Here is a 7878-nt window from a genome sequence, read left to right on the forward strand (position 1 = left end):
TGATGGCTTTATTTATCTAAACTGGCTCTCTGAAAAATTAGATGTGGTTAAACTCCTTAAATTTTTTTTCTGAAGGCAAAGAAGAACTCATAAATTTCCTTGTAAGATTTTTTTCACCTGTGCTGAACTGCTAAACTTGATGTTTTGTAGATATTTTAATAAAAGAGGGCAGCTAGGTTCTGACTGTTGTTAACTGGAATTTCTATACAGTGGATGATATTTTGCTCTCCTTTATGAAGACATGCATTTGAGATGTATAACTAAAATCACCAAAATGTCTCCTTTAAAAACGGAGTGAGAGCAGAATGGCTGATTTTCACAGGAGAATTTGGCCCATGACAGGCAGGATAAAATTGGAAACAAAATAACTCTGGATACATTTATCTAATTTAGGAGAATTGGAGAGAAGGGAAGACAGAAGCTGCTGACCCTATGTGCAAGAAGCAGGTCTGATTTCTTTGAATTGAGTCCTGCCAGTTGCACTGGAAATCAATGCATAACAGAGATTACATAATAATACAGACATTGTATTTTGCATATTGAGGGGCTTCTCTTTTGAATTTAACATATAGGCCAGCTATAGTGGTTTTCCAGTTTTGCTCCTTTCAGTTTGCTCACGTTAGGGATGAATGTTGTAAGGTACCCATCCTGTTTTAATTACTGATCCATCACTCTTCATTTTAAAGTTCTTTCTTAAAAATCACTTTTGAAAAATTACCACTATTCCATGGTCAATTTAACCAGAGTGGTAGGTAGTTGCTCACTGCTGAGAGCCAGTAGATAGGCTGTGAATGCTAAAGACCAGAAAAAACCCCCATCTTTTCTATGGAAAAGTCTGTCCTAAAGACTGTTGAAATTAAGGTTTCAGTAATTCCCACCCCTTTAGGTCCTGTTCCTGGTCTCCAGTAGGTGAGCCCGGCCCTCAGTAAGGATGGAATAAATTTTGTTTATGGCCCAGGCTAAAGCTTCCCTGCTCTCTCCATGTCTGTGCCAGGCCCTACAGCTTGCTACCACCTGCCATTGGGCCTTGGCACATCAATGAGTGTGGTTCTTCCACCCCTGCTCTCAGCTACCTGCATGTGAGGGCTTTGGGAATATGCAGACCATACCTGCCTTGCACCTGGCTCCTTTGGAGCACAGATAGAGCAGCCACTGAGCTGTTTGTGCCTATCCTCATACTCAACTCCTGCAATTTATTCTATTTACACCATTATGTTGAAGATTGATGTCCTCTGAAAAAAACAGGATTTAGTTGTCTCCTCTCCTTTCCCCCTCTTCTTCCCTTTTACTCTCTCCCTTTTTCCAAATAAGTAATTTCTTAAGACATTCAGATGGACTGTAAGCCTTAGAATGGCTTATATAAGTCTAAGTGAATGACTTCACTCCTTCACTTTCCCAAGGGAACAAACTGATAAAGGAATATGTTTCAGTGTTTTATTGCACTGGGCATTCGCATTAATGATGTGTTTTTCCTCCGCGTAAACCTAATGGTTCCCATGGTGCTTTTTTCTGGTGTTCTTGGCAGAAATTTCCTCCCTCTGCTTCTGTCCAAGTTGTGATCATACTGAGTTGTTGTGTCCTTCTCTAGGAAAGAGCTATATCTGCATTGTGCATGTGCAGTCTGCTAAGACACAGTGGAAACTTACAGGAAGAGAGAGACAACGAAGATTTAGGACTTACTAGAACTAAAGTTTCCAAGATGTAATGCAACATGTTGAAGCAGGACTAATTTTGTGGCTGGAACAGAGTAAAAAGAAAACATGCAGTGTGTACATTGTTCTGGTTCCAGCAGATAGTTCACAGACATAAATGCTGGGACCAAAAATAGTCAAGTCAATCTCAGTGTTACTTTATTTAGCCACCGACTGTGCTACCTTTTCTTTTACTGTGCCCTTGCACTGAAAGGCAGCAATTTTACTTCCAGCTGTGCTGTATTTTGCTGTGTGTTCCAAGTTTCCTGGGATAAAACCATCACTTTTCAGTTGTGCAGTGCTTGCTGTAGCAATGAGTGCTGCAGCTCTTGCTGCATGGCTCTATCCATGCAGGTTCCAGCTTCTTAAGTGCCCATGCTGCACTTTGTCCACCTGCCTTTGGGCACTTAATCCATGTGCTTCTAGCAGTCAGTTTTCTCAGCTTCATTCCAGCCTCACTACATTCCTACTGAAAATTTGTCATGTGATAGAAAAGAAGAAAAATTAAGTATTTCTAGTAGGGAACAAGTAAACTTATAAAAAAAGAAACAACGTGCTCATGGAAGTCAGTTATTCTGAGAATTTTGCTTGCTTTTCCCTGCCACATATGGATTTGGAAAATAATTAAAGCCAACTTCATAAAGCATCTTTCTACAACATGGTTTCACCCAATGGTATGACATAGCATTGAATAACATTTGGTTCCACATCTAGCCAGAAAGGCATTGACTGTTATTTTTGTCTTTAAAAAAATACATAATGTGATTTGTTTAAGTGCTTGGGAATTTTATTTTTACTTCTGTCCAGTTGTATAAAATCTAGTTATTTGTGTTTAACTGCACTATTTTTCATTTTAAGTAATACCACTTAGAAAGATGAAGCAATAATCACTGAGAAAGTAGTTTTAATGGGAGTTTCTAGCCTTAGGAGAGTTTCTTAGTGGTTAGTGTTTGCTATATAATTAAGCATTTGGGACATACCAGGTTTCATTTGAAAAATACTTTGCACCTTCTCTAATTTTTTTAAGAAGAAAACTTGAAGTTTTGAGATCCATCCTGCTCTGTCAAGCAAGGTAAAGCCAAAGCTATGCTCTTATCTGATATCTGGTTTCATATTTGAAGTGATTTTTTAAAACCATTTTGAATACAACTGCATGTATAATAGGCTGAGGAACAGAAATCCATATGGGTCTTCAGCAATCCTATAAATACTGATATACTCTGAATAGAATGTCTGTTCCCATGTCTGGGAGACAAAGATAGAGAAAGATCATTTTATTGCTTGAGTATTTTTCTTTTTCTGGTTTCTATTTTCCTGATTGAAATCAATATTTCAGGGCTAATGGATGAGGATGTCTGCTGTTGCTGCCTAAAATGCTGACCTTGACAATCAATATATTCAGTTTGGAGCATTTGTGATGTCAATTACTATGGTGATACTCAAGAATTTACTGCCTGCAAAATGTCTGGGTTTTTGGATTAGGGTTCCCCTGCAACCTTATCTTTCCCTCTTTCTCTCTTTCCCTCTTTCTCTCTTTCAATGCTCTGCAACTTCTGGGGACTCTGAAGCCTCATGCACAGCTCTGCTAAGCAATTATTTTGTTAGGACTGGATGAGTAATGGTGTGTGTTTTGTGCTCTAATTTGTTGATCATGGAAACAAATGGAAATACAGAGTAACAAGCAAGCTAAAGACAATATAGGAACTCAGTGCTTTTGCTACCAGTCCAGTTATTCATCACTGCTCTCCAAAAAACTACAAACTATCCACAAGCCAAAACACCAGAAAAAGGGAAGAAAAGCTGGGACTTTTTATCCTGGTGAAATAGCCCTATGAATGGCTTGAGACTAAAGAGGGACTCTTTCAATACGTATGGGCTTGTCCTAGCTAGTGATATCTCAGGAATGCCCTGAGCTCCCTGGGGTTTATGGCCTTGCTGGGGACATCACTCTCATGGGATGGCCCTCCCTCCCATGGCCCCTGCTGATGTTTCTTGGTGCTGATGTGGATCCTGTTGGCAGGTGTGAGTCACACTGTGTGCTCTGAAGGTGCCCAGACAGAACAGAGTAACAGACAGACTCCAGGAAAATATTTGTTAGATGATGCATTCAGGAAAACAAATGCTGGGACAAGAGCAGCTACATTCCTGCTTCTACCTGCTGTGGCTTACCTGGGACTGGTGCAGGTGCTCCCATTTTGCACACTCCTGGAACATTCCCTTTTTGGCTTCACAATCTCTTCCCACCACTAGAAATCTTTCAGTGCCAAGGAGCACCAGGGTGCAGGCAGCCTCTTGGGCAGGAGGCCTTTTGGGAGCCAGCAGTCCCCCTTGCAGTGCTGCTCCTTCCTTTGTGGCATGGAGTTCAGACCCTTCTCAGAGCTACCCTCCACCAGGAGACCTCTTCAGAGCTCCAACTGTTTTTTCTGTGATAATCGTTGGAGCCTTTGCTGTAATTTGTCTGATAACCCACATTCTGTACTTAATTTCTTTGATTTTTTTTTTTCATTCCTTTTTTCCTACTATGGCTTTATTTTTCAGGTTCCATCTTTTAGTCTGTGCTCACTAGTGGTGTGCCTGGGTAGATCTTTGAGTCCTCTGCAATACATGAAGATGCTATTCCCCTTTGAAAATGATGTTTCTGGACTTTGTTTTTTGTTTTGTATGACTGAAGAGTACAATGTCTCCAACTCCATGTTTTTTCTTAGGTTGTCAGCCCTAGGCTGAGCAAATAACACAAGGAGAGAGCTTTTGGATCTCCTTCAAGCCCAAGTGGTCACATACACAATGAATCCTTTGCAATCTGGAAAGAAGAAAAAGGTGGTTTCTTATAATGACATTTCTGCAGGTTGCTCCAGGACTCATTTTTAGCTGTTCTCTGAGCTAGGCAAAGATTCCTAGCTGATTCCTAGTGCTTTCCATGCTGATAGAGACATCCCTGCCAGTGCTGGCTGTATAAAATAGTCAGATGTGTCAAAGGATTAGAGAAAGCATATACAACCAAAGCCTATAAAACCCTGGAGCTTATTCACCTTCTTTCCTTGACCTTCATACTTATTTGATTTGAGGCCACCTCATCACTGTAGTGCATGTGATTTACATGGTTCATTAATTAATAACCCAAAATTGTATTAAGAAACCATGAGTGCACTGTTAACTAATAGGTCTGTTGAAGTCTTCAGGGATAACACCCAAGGGGCAGAACTTAGATTAAATCCATTCATATCAACTGCCATTACCTAAAAGGTATGTCTTAACTGATGAGTGGTAATTGGTTATGAACCATTGTGACCAGATCCTTAATTTGGCAAAGAAAAAAAAGCTCTGAATTCTGCTGACCTGGAAGACCTTGATAAATACTGTCAAATACTTCAGAACACAGTCTTCAGCTTCACCTAATATTTTGTGTGTATCTGAGATCCAACACTGAGAAAGCTCTGAAAGGCAAAAGAATTTATTTAAATATTGTAGGAAGAGAAGTTCAGTGTGTGCTTGTGTGGGAACATAACAGTTGCTGACATCTGAACAAAAAATGGTCTGGATAGCAGCAACCAGATAAAAAACTGTCACAAGGTCTGTAGGGCAGCTGGCTAGCCAAGGATATCTGTGTTTTCACTAGAAGTCTTTTACTTCCTGATCACTGTTGCAGACACAATCAAAATCATGGCAAACCCTGAATGACAGTCCCATTTCTGCAAATTGAGAGTAGTAATTGGAAACTGTTCTCCTGGAAAAGCATTTAAATCCTAGTGAATCAAATAAATATTTTTACCTTTTTGAAGTGCTTTTCTTGACTAGAGAATGAATGCCCTCTCTCTCTCTCTCTCTCTCTGAATGCCTGTCATTTAAAAAGGTGATGACGACAGACTGTGGTTTTAGAGTATGTTTGTGTAGATCACTGCAGTGCAAGATTTAAAGCAGATTCACTGAGTGGACAGTCACTTTACTCTTTTGAGCATATATGCTAAAGATATCACTTAAAATATTGATGGTACATCCTTTTCACTGTCTCCACATTTATGCATTTTTGAATAGTCATAGAAAAATAGAGAAGTTTGATCATCAATGTTTTTTATTCTCTTTACATATTTGCAGCAATTGTCATAAATGTAATCAGTCACAGTGTTCTCTAAGGTGATGTTTTAGATCTAGTTGCTTGAAGTATTAGGAAATATGGGTGCAAACCTGTGTTTTAGTCTAAAGACATTCTCTTGCTACAGCTGCCTTCAGAGATAAGAAATTTGACACGCCTGTGAATTTTCCCAGTTTACATTGTCCCAAATGTAACTTTACTATCAAATTAAACAACAACAAAAAGCAATCCTTAATTTTTTAAGTTACTAACATGAACAAAAGCATTCTATTTCTCAGTGATGTGAAAGATCTTAATGATTTCAAGATTTAAAATGGCTTACCCACTGCTTCCTTAAATATTAGAGCTGAGTTCCAGATCTTGGTTAGGTCTTGAAAGGCATAAAGGCATGTTTTTATTAAGATTAATCTGGTAATTATATGTTTTAATTCCCAAACAGAGTAAGAACACAGGCTCAGCACAATGTGACTGAGCCTTCATTCTTGCAGACTGTACTGTGATCAGTGGTATTTCACACAATCACAGACTCATAAAATGGTGTGAATTGGAAGGGAGCTTGGAGATTGCCTAATTCCATTTTCTCTGCCATTGGCAGGACACCTTTAACTGAACCAGTTTGCTCAAAGCTCCATCTAACCTGGCCTTGAACACTTCCAGAAATGGGGCATCCACACTTTCTCTGGGCAATTTATTCTTGTGCCTCTTCATCCTCACTGTAAAAAAAATCTACCTAATATATAATCTAAGACTACCCACTTTCAGTTTATCACTGTTATCCCTTGTCTTGTCACTACAAGCCTTAGAAAAAAGTCTCTCTCTATCTTTTTTATAAAAACCCCTTTAGGAATTTGAAGGCTGCTATGAGGTATCCCCAGAGGAGCCTTCTCTTCTTCAGTTTGAACAACCCCAGCTCGCTCAGGCTGTTCTCGTAGGAGAGGTGTTCCAGCCCTCTGAGCATCTTTGTGGCCCTCCTCTGGACTCACTCCAGCAGGTCCAGGTCCTTCCTGTGTCAGAGACCCCAGAACTGGAAGCAGCACTGCAGGCAGGGTGTCACCAGAGCAGAGTAGATGAGCAGAGCCACCTCCCCCAACCTGCTGGCCATGTTACTTTTCGTGCAGCTCAGGATATTTTTGGCTTCTTGGGTTGCAACCACACATTGCTACCTGATGTTGAGCTTTTTTTTCTTCAACTGATAACCCCATGTCCTTCTTCTCAGGGCTGCTTTAAATCCATTTCAGTAGTAAAAAAAAAAAAAAAAAAAAAAAACATAGAGAAGAGATAGAAAGCAACATGAATAATTTCCAGCAATTGTACTATGAGCTGAGCAGACTTAAATATTTTTGAGTCAGGAAGATTAGGTAAGTTGAAATATTTATCTCCTCTTACTTTGATTTACCACCCCTCACATTGCAGAATGAAATTCATTTGCTCTGTAAGCATAATTTTGTTTGATTGGGCAAATACATCTTAACACTGCCACAGTGATTGTTCATAAGGCATTATGTTGCTTGCTTGTTTTTGGAAAGTGCCTACAGATGCCATTTAACACTTCACAAAATAGATGCTATGAACACAAAATAAATATCGATCCTTCTCTCAATGACCTAGTGATCTCAACATGTGGTGAGAGCTGAAAGGCAGTGAGGCACAGAAAAGGAGAAGAGTCAGATGTGTTAAGACAGTGTGTTAAGTGAGTAGGTAGCTACTGCAACTGCATGGTTCAGGCTTATCAGAGGGAAGAAGTGAAGAGCACTGGCACAGTCCCCCCCTTAACTCTGTCTAGAGCTACTTGTAAGCCAGTCCCATGAGAGAGGAGACACTGCAGCATCGTTTTCCTGCCTGTCAGCAGCTCAACCATGCCTGACTCTGAACCAGTGCTTCACAGATTTTGCAATAAGAAATATTGCATCCATTGTTTCTGACCAAAGTCTAGATTAGCATGGACATGAGTGAGACCATGTGGAGCAAGAAAGGATTTTTCTGTAGCTAATGCTACTTTTCCATTAGTGGAAGTAAAGGAGAACTATGAATGAGAATGAGGTTATCTGTAGTTTTAGTGTCTCATGAAGCAGTCCTCCTGAAGCAAGGGTCTGACTT

The 7878-nt window shown here is 39.9% G+C and overlaps 1 long non-coding RNA gene across 1 annotated transcript; it reads right to left on the reverse strand.

The window, feature by feature from the left end:
* Nucleotides 1-3866: 3866 nt before the first annotated feature.
* Nucleotides 3867-6236, reverse strand: LOC141728326 (uncharacterized). The gene is made up of 3 exons (XR_012579245.1): nt 6104-6236; nt 5028-5125; nt 3867-4491 (listed from the first exon to the last, which is right to left on the reverse strand). It is a non-coding gene; the product is annotated as an uncharacterized LOC141728326 (long non-coding RNA).
* Between the last annotated feature and the right edge of the window lie 1642 nt (nt 6237-7878).

This window comes from Zonotrichia albicollis, chromosome 2 (assembly GCF_047830755.1).
Source record: "Zonotrichia albicollis isolate bZonAlb1 chromosome 2, bZonAlb1.hap1, whole genome shotgun sequence".
In the NCBI taxonomy this organism is placed as follows: Eukaryota; Metazoa; Chordata; class Aves; order Passeriformes; family Passerellidae; genus Zonotrichia; species Zonotrichia albicollis.